The 14,286-nt window shown below is 43.6% G+C and overlaps 1 protein-coding gene across 1 annotated transcript in view; it reads left to right on the top strand.

The window, feature by feature from the left end:
* Window positions 1–14,263, top strand: part of NIPAL2 (NIPA like domain containing 2) — a 67,272-nt gene extending 53,009 nt beyond the window's left edge. The window contains exons 11-12 of the transcript XR_011807405.1: window positions 13,851–13,925; window positions 14,131–14,263. The gene's annotated coding sequence lies outside the window, so the exon portion shown is untranslated. The remainder of the gene's footprint in view (window positions 1–13,850; window positions 13,926–14,130) is intronic.
* The last annotated feature ends 23 nt before the right edge of the window (window positions 14,264–14,286 follow it).

Here is a 14,286-nt window from a genome sequence, read left to right on the forward strand (position 1 = left end):
AGAGAGAATTTTTGGATGGATTTATCACTTAGTCCTGTGTTACACTGCAGAGCAGGCACAGCTATTTTGCTGATACCCTTGCACTGTGAATGGTTTGAATTCAGTGTTTTGAGGTATTTGATTTTTGGTTGTCTTTTGTTTATTTGTTCGTTTGGGTTTTTAGTAATTTAAAATGAACAAATCAGTAAAGTCACCTCAATTAACCCAAGGTAATCTGTGGTGGAATTCTTCATTAAAATAAATAAATAAATACAATTTTAAAAAGGCTGATTTTATAGTGAAGTCTTTGCAAATAAAAGGCCATGCTGGAGCACATGTGATTACAGTGACTCACATTTTTAATGGCTTTTTTTTTATCTTCAAAATGGCTTTTTTCCAAACAAAGTCCTACAAGGCCTCATATAACAAACAAGGGTTACTGCTCTTTTCCACACATAACATGAAAAATATCCTTCAGCAGAGCGGAGCGAGCTGCAGCCCATCTGCTGTAGCTTGGCGCGGCGCGGCGCAGCTCCCTGACCATTACGCATGCCTCTCGGTAAAGCAAACCACCTGTTTCCTGCGCAAGATTCCGCCTCGAGCCTCCTGAAAGCTTCTCCCAGGGTGAAATCCATCCAAACCGCTGATGGGGGATGACAACCTTGGCATTCCCTTTCGCTGCGTTTGTTGTCGTGCCGGTTGTTGTTCGCTGAAGGGCTCCGTGGACTTTAGTCTTCTTTTCCATCCAGACTAGAAAAGGGCAGGCTGCGCCAGAGATAAATAGGCTCTTACTTTCCTATTTATCATGTCTCCTTGTTCTTCAGCTGTGGTCAGCAAAGTCTTTATTTGAGGGCCCAAAAAGAGCACCTTTGGAACAGAAGGAAAAGGGGAGAGAGAAGTCTTGGGGCACCTGGCCAAGGACCGTCGTCCCCCCATCCCCTGTTCAGCACCTGATGCTGCAGACACTGAGCTCAGCTGAGCCTTACACGAATCCCACTCGTGTGAAATCAGTCCTTGCAGGAATCTCAGAAGTACCCCAGGCTTACCAGATGCTTTACCTAGACACTTGCAGCACAGGCAAGCTGTAATTCTGCAAGGGCTGTGCTGAGTAAAAAATGGCATTTTCCCCCAGCTGCTTGCCATCACGCTGGACAGACTGTAGCCAAATATTACACAGTGGGCTCTGAGCATCCTCACATTGGCTTAACCACTGCTGCTTGGAGCAGGTTAGAAACCTTTCATGTCACCCCATCCACCAGCTGCATTGGGAAAGTGTCCTTCAGCCCTGGGTTGCAGTGATGGGCAAGGCTTCAAAGGACACAGCGCTTAAAAACACGTCCTAAGAGAGGTCAGGGTATGCTCTGCTCCAGAGAACCTCTTAGTGGTCAAAACTTTGATATGAAATTTAGAAGTCTGGGTTGAAATGCTATCCCAATCTGAGCTGGAGACGGCTAGCCATGTCTTCATAAACTGGAAGATCTGGGCAGCTGGGGGGCGAGGACTCCTGCTGGGCCCTGCCCCTACTGCTGCATCCAGAGGGTGCTGTGGTGGCACTTCATGTAGCAGCTGGGTCTTGTCTTGGGACTGCCTGGGTTCACATCGCTGGGACGGCGTCACTGACACAACAGGCCAAATCTTCTTGGTTGTGGTAGCACTAAGTGTCAAAGAGATATGTGAAGAGAAGCAACCCCAAACCCAGTGGGTAATTCCTCTGGAGACTGAGGTGGCCAAATGCTAACACGTCCCTGGAAAGGACTGTAGCTTCTCCACCTCAGACTGAGGAGTTCCCAACATGGTGAAGATTTCACAGTATCCCCCTGCTCCAAAATGAAGGTGCTTCACTCTTGCATGGAAATTAAAATGCGTCTTTCCTCCTACATTAGAAAGAACAGAGATGCAGTGCTGTTGTTTTGTTAAAAATATACAGCTTTCACTACATTTTTCTCTAAAGAAGCTAAACTGTATTGTTAAACTGACTGAATATAAATAACCACCAGCAGCTGCTTTCACCTCATTTGAAAAATTTCAGCTCAGAAGGTAAAAATTTGGCAGAGTTTTATAATCAGCTCAAGATATGATCTTATAATGGAGGACAAAGCAGTGCTGCCAGCTGTGCCTAAGATCAGGATATTTGCCTTCTTGAAATAAAATCATTTGGAGGAAAAGGCATTCTGGATTAGTCTATTTAACTGGGTACTCATGTAACATTTGGCCAGGTTAATAACTCAGAGATACCAGCCTTATCACGTGCTCATGGGCGTGCAACATGTCATGCCACTTTGTGCTCAGAGCACACCTTTCCATTTCTTCCTTAGAGCCAGAAGTTGTGCACCGTGCAGTAAATATCACCAGGAGTAGAAAAAAAAAATACTTATTTGCTGTGCATAAGTAATCCTTCTAATGTAAAATATAATAATAATAATAATCACAGATTTAAAATGTGTCATCATTAACCATCAGCTAAGACAAAATCATAGCTAAAGTATGCATTAAGTCTGGCTGGCAAGAACTCAAGCCTGTATTAATTAATAAAGCTAAGTGGTGGCTTTAAGCACAACGAGCCACCAGCAGGCCCAGGCTGCAGTTGGGGTTGGATGAAGTAAGGTAACTCCTGCAACACACTGCAGTAAAGCCTTGTTTGAGATGATCTAAACAGAAACCTACAGGAATGTGCTGAAATGTGATAGGAAGAGTTTCTGCTCTGCAGAAAGCTTGTAACTCTGCTTCAGCACATGTTGGCAAGTACAAGGCTGGTAGGAACCTTATCTCTCTGGAGTGACCAGTCCTGTTGGCCCTGCAGTCCCTCTGTTTGCCTTTCATAGCAGGGTTTTGGGCCATTCCTGTGACCCCAGAGAAGGCAAAGGCACCAGAGCAGTGAGCAGTGAGGACACCAGTTTGACCCTTCAGCACATACTTTTGATGTGCACCTCCTGTGTCGAGGCTCCCCTTCATCCTTTCGGGTCCCTCTGCTCACGGCCTGTGCGTTGGGTGCTCGGTGGTGGCTGGGCAGGGCCAGCGGGTGTGACCACAGCGCAAACAATTCACTGAGATAAAAGGCAGCACGGACCCAGGATTAAATAGGTTTAGATCTACCGTACAAATGTGTCTGGAATTACAGCTTCCAGCCAGACTGGTGACTCTGCTGTGGAAGTCTTACGCTCCATAATCTGATGTAGCTGCTACACTCGGCCTTGGCTTCTTGCAGCTGTAAAGCTGCAATGTGAACCTCTGCGCATACCAGAAAGCATTTCCTCTCCGTATAGCAGAGCTGTGGGGAAGGGAAAAGACTTGCCCTTGAGCCCAGGCTGTACAGTAGCTGAGGTATTCCAGGAGCAATGTTTATACTGGAAGAGCCAACCCAGCCTACTGCAACAGCGGTAGTAAGGACTCCAGCAGCATCGGAGATGGTGTCCAGGAGTGGAGCAAGATCGTATAAAACTGCTGTTTTTCACTACAGCACTGTCACATCTAGTATGCTTCATTCATGAGCACTAAGTACCTGGTGGAAGATGGAAGCCTGATGTATTCTAAAGAGTCCAGACAATGTATGAGGCAGATATTTTGAGACTTCCCAAGCAAATAAAATAGTAGACATGCTTCTTCAAAGTAGTGTTTCTCCACGCCTTGTAATCCAATGATCCCCAGACTTTTTGAAAGACTAAGCTGCAGGCTGCCTGAGCAGTCTTAATGCAGTGGTCTTCATGAATAATCAACTAAAAATTAGGCCACCCTTTGAATGTTGTGACAACATGTGTGTGTGGGTTTGGGCATTTTAGGGGTGGGTGAGATAGTGGGGAGAGTTGCTTTGTTTTAGAGTGATCTCACAAGCCATTTTCTGAAGCCTTTCAGACCACGAATGGTCCCCAGAGCACAGGTTGAGAAATACTATCCCAAGGACACTTGTGCAAAATAAAATCTCAGAGCAGAACTGCATTGTTCCCAAAAGCTGCCGAGTTCATGAGGGATTGCTCAGAGAGCAGGGGGGTGGTTAGACCTCTCCATTGTTATTCATAGCTCTAATTTACAGCTAAACAGAAAATACTGCTCTAATTGTTGTCAGAGTGAAGGGAATATTTAAATCCCAATGCAAATGTAACCCATGCTGTTCTTCTGCAAGCATTAGTGGAAGGCCTGAGATGGAAGATCTCCTGGGTGTTCCCACGAACTATAGAATCACAGAATGGTTTGTGTTGGAAGGGACCTTAAAGACAATCCACTTCCAATCCCCCTGCCTTGGGCAAGGATGCCACCCACTAGATCAGGTTGCCCAAAGCCCCATCCAGCCTGGCCTTGAGCACCTCCAGGGATGGGGCATCCACAGCTTCCCTGGCAACCTGTGCCAGGGCCTCACCACCCTCTGAGTGAAGACCTTCCTCCTAATGTCTAATCTAAACCTACCCTCTTAATTTAAAGACATTCCCCCTTGACTTATCCCTACACCCCCTGACAAAGAGTCCCTCCCCAGCTTTCCTGTAACCCCCTTTAGGCACTGGAAGGTCGCTGTATGGTCTGCCCAGGGCCTTCTCTTCTTCAGGCTGAATAACCCCAACTCCCTCAGCCTGTCTTCACATGAGAGGAGCTCCAGCCCCTTGGTCATCTTTGTGGCCCTCCTCTGAACTCACTCCAACAGGTCCATGTCCTTCTTGTGCTGGGGGCCCCAGAGCTGAATGCAGGGCTCCAGGTGGGGTCTCACAAGAGAAGAGCAGAGGGGAACAATCACCTCCCTCACCCTGCTGGCCACGCTGCTTTTGGTGCAGCTCAGGATGCAGTTGGCCTTCTGAGCTACAAGTATGAGCTAGAGTAGAGTCAGAGCTGATACATTAAATGCCTTGTGCACTCAGGCTGACTTTGGTTCATTGTTGATCAGTGTGTGCAAGAAGTGGGAGTATAGTTTCTGTGAAAAGTTGCATTAGCAATCAGCAGTGTAAGAGCATCCCAAGAAAGAGAAGTAGGTGGGCAACAAAAGATACGGACTCCTAAAAAGTGCCAGGCTTTTTAACGGTTTTGGTTGGTTGGTTGGTTTCTTTTTTTTTTCATTGCCTTCATTGGCCTTTTGAGAGTCTGGGAACATTTTCTTAGTATGTGAGTGAGAGATGCCTCATGGAAGAGACATAAAAGGATAGTCTGACTAGAATCAGTACTCCTCCAACATTGACAAATTTCCTATTCCTGAATAGTAAAAAAATGCAAATATTGAGGAGTCTCCTTTCGGCACCTACAATGGTCTTGCTCTTCTGTTCCTTTTGAGGAGCACTTATGAAAGATAACTCTTTTCCCCTTGTCAGTAAGAAAGCAATAAAATTACAGTCATCTGAAAAATACTGGCAGTAGCTCTGAAAAGGGATAACACAAGAGTATGCCAAAGAATAAAAGGGGAAAATGAAATTTTTGTTATAGTCGGCTATGTGTTTAAGATAACTGAATTCCTCCAGGCGAATAAAGCATTTATCATCATGAATGTCAAAATTTCCAATGGTAACCTTCATTAAGTCTCTTCAAAAGTCAACCATCAACACCCACACGGTTTAGGAGTCTGAACAGCAAAACCAATAATAAAACCAGTAGGTGTAATAATCACTGCTGTTCTCTCTCCCCATCACTTTCTCTATATAAGTGTGTGTATGTGCGCGCACAAAACAGACATAAATCTAGTAAAGAGCAGGCCTTGCTTGTCTCTGCTCAGATCATGCATCGATGACTCAAAAATATACAATTCTGAGAAAAAGAGAATTCATCCTTCTCCCTTACTAATGATGCTATCCATCTCCCTGTAGTAAGAACTTTCTTTTCCCTGCCCAAACCATCACTTAAAATATTTTTGTACTAAAACATGTTTTAATTTGTATTTGGAGTAAGCATTCTCCAGCAGGTTTGGGTGGTCAGCTGTGGAGTTCATTTGGCTCCCATGAAGTTATTTGCAAAGGAAAAAAAGGGTTGTAACAAGTGATTTCATGTTTTTTCAAAGATTATTTTCTTGATAATGTTATACAATAAACTCCTAATAGCTGGTTTATAGGCCAGCTCTACAAGACAAACAGACCAGCTATACAAGAGAAACAGTGAACAAATCGGCCTGGCCAAGGAAAGCTTCCCTAAGATAATTAAAAACACCTCATGCCTTCATTGTGAGAAAGAAGACAGCTTTCAAAATGTTTATCTTAGAGCTAAAATACAGGTCCCAAGTCTGAGTTTGAAAAGCAGTTGAAAAACATTTGGCCCCAGTGAGGCGCCAAGGGCGCGCAGCTCAAGTGCTGGGGAGCGGTAGGTGGGCCGTGCACATGGGGCCACGGGCGAGCCAAGACGGTCCGGGTAGAGGTGGGCTGGGACCTGCTTCATCTCATCCCTGTGCAGCCTCACGTCCTTGAGAGACACACTCCCCAGGCCTCAGGGGTACCCTCCACCCAGCTATGTCAAAGCCCCTCCTCACACGAGGTGCCCCGTGAGCTCACCCCCATCACCCTCAGCCTCTCGGTTTGCTCTTGCCTTGCTCTTCCCTCATCCTTCCACCCCTGTGGATGACCACGCAGCAGCGCTCCCAGCTCCTTCTCCTCTCCTGCACTTCATCGTCGTGTCTTCCCTGGAGCATTCCACGCCTCTGAGGCCTCCAAGTTTCTGCTGTGCAGCAGAAGAGCTCCTGCAGCTCACCTCACGCCTCGCAGGCAGCTCCCGATATCTGAAATGTACCTTTTCTCCCAACACGTCCTTCTCCTTCTGTTGCTTCTCCTCACATTGGCTTCTTGTCAGTTATTTAGGCAATGCCTTCCATGAAAAACTAGGGTGAGAACAGAGGTCGACGTGGTAAAACGGCTTTGATCACAACCTTGCTTTCAGTCCCAAACTTTATGAAACTGCCACCTCTTGGTTCCAGATCTCCAGGCGGTGCGGCTGCTTGCAACTCTGTGGTTTTGTTTATTTTGGCACCTTTCCTTAACAAGAAGAAAGGAAGCAAAGTTCAGCCATTACTGAGTGAGCGGGAAGTGAAAAAAAAAAAAAATCCTTTCCTCATTATAAAAATATACTAAGACCTTCTCCTTGCCTTCCCCCATGCTTCAAGCAAGACTTCAAAGCAAAAGGCAATCTCAGGCAGTGACACTTGCCATGGAAATATGTTCGTGGAGTGCAGCACGGGGCTGGGTCCCGGAGGACATTTTTGTTGTTGACTTGACAGTTACAAGGATTTGGAAATCGCCTAATGAGCATGTGCAGTAGGGTGTTATTGTCTCGCAAACTCATTAAACCTGCACCTGGAGCATTTATGTGCAGCAAACAGCCACGTGCAGAACTGCTGTCTCCAGAAATGGCCCGAGGAAGCCAAAGGGCTGGAAAGGACAAATCCCATGCGCTGGGAGAGCTCCTGCCGAGTTCAAAATGGTATAGTAGTGCTGTAAGTCTCCCCACAGCACGTTTGTCCATCCGTTTGGGGTGGATGGGGACTTGGCTGAAGCGTGTGGGCCAGCTCCTGCTCCCTGAGTAAGTTCTGCAGGTGCCATCTGCAGGTTCTGTTGGGCTGCACAACACGCACTGTGCTCCCAAGGAAAAGGGAAGCAAGTTGGACTTGTAGTCAGACAACATAGTCACAGTGGAATTATAGTTATGAAGGCTTATTTCTGGGAAGCTGGGAATAATAGGTTCCAATAAACAACACGAGGACACAATAAATGCTGGCCACTACTGCTCTTTAGGGGGATTTACACAGAAGAGTGGCATCTTGGTACAGGGATCATCTCTTATTTGTGTCTCTTACTCTCTTTTGGCTCAGATCAAGTGTAGTATCTCATTTTATTAAATGCCTGATTTCTCCACACTGCAATATGTGCCACTACGTGGCTTTGTTGAGCCAGGAGATGGCACAAAAACCCTGATCTCCTGAAAGACCTCTGAGCCATCACTGTGACTCATCGGCTGCACTAGGAATAGCATGCAACATCCAAGGGGAAGATTAAAAGACCACATTTGTGAAAAAAAAAAAAAAGAAAGAAAAAAAAAGTTACGAAAGTTTCAGATGCAGTGAGAAGAATTTCCGGGGCCGAGAATCATGTGCTGGATATCTTCCAGCAGTGAACTACCAAATTTGCAAAAGACGGGCAACATCAGCAATGCAACCTGGTCATTATCGTGTCTTTGGCCACAACCAGGTGGCCAGAGCAAAGGGCAGGAACGCCTGCATCTAGAAATTGTAGTTTAGTGAAAGTGTTGATGATCTCCTTATCAAGAGTCAAGGTTTCTAGGAACACTCTCTTCTAGGAAGAACATAGCGTTGTCTCATAAAATAAAAGGTGGGGCAGGGGGATGCGTCACGAAATTGTAAGGGTGAACACCAGGGCAATGTCTCCACTTGCTTATGTGCTTACTATTGACAAGCTAACACTCCATGAAAGCCAGACTTAAGCCTTCAAGACACACGAGATATGAATAACCTTGCACATGTCTGAAGTTAAGAGGCAACCTTGTTTGTTGCATGATTAGCAGCTAAGACTCAGGCACATTCGTTACAGCAGTTACTTGCAGACTGAGCAAAACATGAATACAAAGCTGATAATTTCCACAATATGTTCAAGGTCTGCAGCAATACGGGAAAGGGTCAAAATGGATGGTGGCAAATAGTGGGGAAAAGGTCATGAGAAAAAAAAAAATGAGGGAAGAAAATTGCAATAGCAGAAAAACAGGGCATGACCCTACCATTTGGCAAAGTTACAGAAACCTTAACCTTTGGAAATGCTATTAGTTCATTGCTGTTGGAAAGTTGGCTAGAAACACAACATTCAGGACTGACTCCATTCTAGGGTTTCTGCTGCGCTAAGCACAGTAACACATGAACACACCTCCCCTCTCAGAGGCACGCTTGCAATGAGCAGTCACTAAATACTGTGTTATTCCTAATATTTTGCAACCCTAGGCAACCAACCACTGACTCTGCTCTGCGTGACACAGCCTGGAAGAACCAGATAGTCTAGAATCAATTTGCTACTCCAGTTGAGTTTGATTTTATGATCTTAACACTTGTCATTTGGGGAAGGAACAAAATATTCACTGTTCCCAGGGTATGTAATGCTACTGGGAAGCCATAAATTTTAATTCAGTGCTTTATTTCCCTCATGAAGAGATGCTGCTCATATGTGCTGTCACAGCTGGGGGTTCCTCATTTTTTTCTCGAGTTGCTTGTCCCTTCATTAAGCTGGAGTATGCTCAGAAGCACGACAGCTTTTGTTTCTATCAGTGATTGATGTTATAGTGAGAGTTTTGGTTTGGTTTTCTTGGACCAGGAATTGTTTCACATGAGCGTATTCTGCTGGATGAGCCGGCACTCCTCAGTCCTGGCTCCCTCTCCCAGCTCTGCCAATCGCTATTTTTTGTCGTTCAGCATCCGGCTTGAATTTGAAGTGGCAGGAAATGGAGATGGATGGTTTTATTCTTCAGAGGGAAGGAGTCAGTTCAGAGCACATGCTGGTGCCCAAAAGAGACTTAGAGAAGAGGAGCATCCAGCAAGTTTATCCAAGGATATTCGAGGTCTTAGAAGTGTAACCAGCTGGATTTAATGGAAACAGAATTTTTTTTTTCAAAATATTTGCATTTTAAATTTAAATTAATTATTTTAATTTATTGTGAAACCATAATCTCATTGAGTTTTCTCTAAGATATATTGCTTCATATCTGGGGGAAAAAATACGTAAAGGGTCTAAAGGGTCAGGGAAAATGTCTGCCTTTCATTTCCCACCCTCATATTTTCTTCTTGAAATGATTTTACCCTGATAAAAAAACAAAGGTATGTACAGAAAAACATCCAGTTAGTTAAAGCGTGCCTACTGCAGTCTATCAGCAAAGATAGGCGATACCCTAAAGGAATGAATTTTTAATGATGACAATCAAAGTTCAAAGGGGGATTCTTTTAAGGGTTTTCGATTATTTTATGATGCGGGATAAAATATATATCCTGTCCTCGAGGTCAGAAGCTATGTTGAGCTCCCGTTTGAGAAGGAGAGTTGAACTTCAGTCAGGAGATCGGCTGAAGTTTTTAATGCGTTTCCATACTCACTGGTCTTAACATTTTGAGGACTGAAAAGATGGAAACAGATACTGCAACTTGAATGTTTTCTCCAAGCCTGGGTCCCCATAGACTAATTTACATTCTTGAAAATATGTAAATTAATTTTACAAATGGATCTGGATGAGAATCAGCTTTTAATGGTCATCAATTTAATGACCTTGCAGATAGAGGAGGTCACCTCTCTTGCTTCTTAATAAATTCTGAAATCCAGCTGACAGTGGAGCTCAGCGTCTCAAATGGCGAAAGGGAAGTTATTATTTTTGGTGGGGTTTTTTGTTCCCGTCCCCGAAGACCACATGAAACCTGGCTACTGTCCTGGGACTTCTAGTTCAAGTTATTGTCTTTGTAGTCCCTGGAGTTAACCTAATAGCCTGGGATCCTGCCTGTAGAAAACATTTGGAGAAAAATGAATTTATGGTGTATTTCCTGCATATTTTTGATAGCTACTTGGCCAGACTAACAGCATCCCTCCTCGTACTGTGGGACAGTAATCTTTCAGCTTTTGATGGCCTTTTACAAAAGGAAGTCTGACTAAAAAGTACACAGTATTTCAAAATGAAGGCCAAGATTTACTCGGAGTAGAACCAAAATGGATTTTACAGCATAAACATGGCCTTTCCCTCCGCTGTGGTCTCCACTACACTGGAACAGGAAAGTTGTCAGAAAGAAACCATCCCACACGATACTGAACAGTGACAGCACTGCCTGCATGGCTGGAGGAAACTCAGCAGAGAACCTAGAGCAAGTACCTGAGGACAACCAGAGCAGGGGCAGCAGACCCAAATCTCCCATGAGCTGAGGTCTGCTTTGGGGTTGTGGCGAGCTGCACACTGCTGGTTTGAAATACTGTATTAAAACAGAAAAATATCTGTCAATTTCAACAATTCAAGTTCTCTAGCATTGTGAATAAATAAGTAGAAAAAAATGAAAAAAATGAGAGTCCACCTTTCAAACCCGAGCTGGGATGCCTGAGGCACTGCAGGCAGACCAGGATACAGGACCTGGTGCATCTTTGTGCCTGGTTTAAAAATGTAAATGAAGAACGTCTTCCCCAGAAAAGATATCAACAGTATTTTAATGTTTTTTATGTTCTGTGCTATCAGATAGCACACTATTTGTACTGGCCTTTCTTGGGACTACTGCTTTTCTGTTGTGATCTGTTTTACTACATCTGCACCATTATTTCAACAGCACACCCACGGGCTGCAAGGATGCCTTCCTTCACAGCAGCTGAACTTGCGGCATTTTTACAAGTTAAAACATAGCATGCTATCCAAACTACCTTTCTAAATAAAGACAAAACTCAAGTTTCAAACCACAGTGCTTTTACCAAGGGAGATTAAAACCATCTCTGGCTTTGGAGGCTTTAATTTTAAAGCTGCGTCAAGCCTCTTCTGCTCCTCAGGCAATCAAAGAGAAGAATTATTTGCATTGCCTACTCCAAGGGAAGAAGTGATTTAAATGTACTTTCATTAGAAAGCCTCTTACCGTGTGCAGCACGTGTGGTTACCCATGTGCAAGCACTTGTACAGTAACAATTGGCGACAATGGTGAGTTCCTGCCTCACACCAGTGGGCTGCACAGCAAAAATGGCTTGAATGTGAGAAACTAGCCTGCAGGCAGGGCAGGCTTCCTATTTTGTGGCTATTTCTGGTTGTGTTGGACAACTTAAAAAGGAGTTAAACTAGCCTTCTGCGTGTCTGCTAACCTAAAAAAAAAAAAAAAAAAAAAAAAAAAAAATTTTTTTTTCTTCTTTTTTGGCAAATAAATCCAGAATGCCTGAATTGGTATCTTCACACTACTTGTTAGACTCACCCTTACTTCTCCAAAATCCAAGGAGTCAGGAGCTTCGCCATCAGCACGGCAGGGTTGCGTTTCCACAGCTTTCAACAGAGAGCTGCTTTGCTCCACATACAAATTCTTTGATTATGCTCAAGTGCCCAGCTACCTGCATGCACCATCAGGCAACATCCAGCTTGGGTGCTGAAACCTCCTCCATGCCACGGTGACACTTTAGGAGCTACAGAAATGTATAGACTTGGAGTTGCTGTTTAAAAGTCATGTCACCGTGTGCCTCCCACAGTAAATTCTTGAAGGGACTAATAGAAGCTATCTCTAGTGTGTTTTTTTTATTTTTCTCTAATGCTTACAAATCATTAACACCTCAAAGTATAGAAGCTCAGGGAACATCTTTAAAGGACTAACAGAAACTACATTTAATTTACTTTTAAGACTTTCACTGGACTACTATTTTATTAACGCACTAATGGTTATTTTCATCTGCTTCCCTTTGAAAAAAAATCTGGTTGCAGTTCTTAGCTAATTTGATTTTTTTTTTTTTTTTTTTTTTTTTTTTTTTTGGTGATATCAGTTAGAACCCCCTTGATATATTTGCCAATAAATTTACAAGAATTATTGCACTGTAAAAATATCCCGAGAACCTGGATGCAATTGATTCCTGTAAGACAAAATGTCTTACAGGAAAATAAATGATCTATAGTTAACCCTTTAATCCCTATTGGCCCGTATCAAAACCACTTCCACATGCACCTTAGAAAATAAATTAATAAAAAAATCAGCGTTAAATATTAGTTCAAAAGGTGTATTTTTAATCAAATATTTACAATTTTCTTCTCTCCGCATGTATTCTGGATTTGTTGAGCGCCAAAGAAGAGCATCAGACTGTTGTGTGCGATCTTTCTTTCTCACCCAACTCATTCAAAGCCTTTGAGCACATTTAGCATGAGGGAAACCGCCTTGGATGACACCTGTTACAACTCAAATGAGATTTTTGGGGGAAGTATATATGTGATATAATAATCTCTGATGAGGATATGTATTTACCACTGATCACAACAGTAGACAAGTAGGATGCATAGGATGCATCCTGTAGGTTATTTCTGAGATAGCTTTTATCTTTTGAATAATAAATTCTATATTATGGGTTGTGCCTGCTAGAATTGCTTTCGCTTCATGCTTTTAATAAAAGACAGAAGAAGGGGAAAGAGAGGGGAAGAGGAAGGGAAAAGGGAAAGAAGGAGAGTGAAGGAAGGGCATTTCTGGTATTACCCAGTGAGACAAAAGAACAAAACTAGAAATTAACAGAAATAATGTGAGAAAGAGTCCCAACGGGCACAGTGGCTTATGGATGCGTGAGCCCTCCAACCCATCACAACTGTTGCATTGTTTTTAAAATAAAGCAGTTTGTGGGCTAAAAAATAGGATGCTGAAAAAAGGACTGAGCTGAAAGAAATGGCCTTTCTCATCACGCCTATTATTTGAGCTTCTTGACATCAACTGAAATAATGAATTACACCATCCTCTCTAGAAATCACAGCAAATCCTCACATATTTGGATCATGAAATTTCATTCAGACTGCTCTTTCAGTCTCTGCTTTATTCTTGCTCTGTCCTGGCCATCTTTTGATTTCTGTTTGTTGAGAACCTGGCTTAGCCGTGCAAGGCTGCCACATTAGCAGTGCTGCAGTGAGCCCATGAATCAAAAGACAGCTAGAATGGGTCAGGCGAGCTGATGATAGTACAAGCTTTGCATGTCTTAAGAGTATCCTAATTTTATTTTTTTTTTTAATCATTATTTTGTATAGGCGTTCTTCATTCTACAAAATGTACTGTTTTTCTTCAAGACAAGGCCCGATGCAATAAATGAAAGCTGTGTTTTGTCTATCCTATTTGTCACCCTGCTTTCTTTACAAACTACCTTGAACTTGTTAATCTTATTTTGTCCAGGGACAAGTAGGTTCTGACTTTCAAAGCTGCCACAAAATGGCTTCAGCACGTCTCATTTCAGTTTTCAATCCTCTTGCAGGGATTTGATGAGACCCACGTTCCCGAAGAAGAGTTTTAGTACAGCTGAGTTGGATTTGCAAGAGGTAAACTGCAGGTACTGTTCGGATTGCTGACCTCTGGGAAGAGCATTTAGAAGCAGGGGACTGTGGGGCTTTGCCTTTTCTTTTTTTTTAAACATTTTATTTTGGGGAAATAAAACAAAGCAATTGCTTTTCCGCTTTTCTCAGTCTTAGCACTTCAGCCATGTGCCTCTGGTAGTTTATCTCCCCCCAGCTCTGTTCCTTCTACCTACCTCACAGGAACACGTGAGCGGATCACGTTTGACATGTCTGGCTCTTCCAGACTTGGAGCACTGAAAGCAAACCGTGCTGCTGCATCTGACTACCCTCTGTGCGTGTGTGTGCCACGAGCCCCCAGGGCTTACACCTCCATCATGTCACCCTGCCGATTATTTT

The sequence above is a fragment of the Anas platyrhynchos genome, chromosome 2 (genome assembly GCF_047663525.1).
Source record: "Anas platyrhynchos isolate ZD024472 breed Pekin duck chromosome 2, IASCAAS_PekinDuck_T2T, whole genome shotgun sequence".
NCBI classification, from domain to species: domain Eukaryota; kingdom Metazoa; phylum Chordata; class Aves; order Anseriformes; family Anatidae; genus Anas; species Anas platyrhynchos.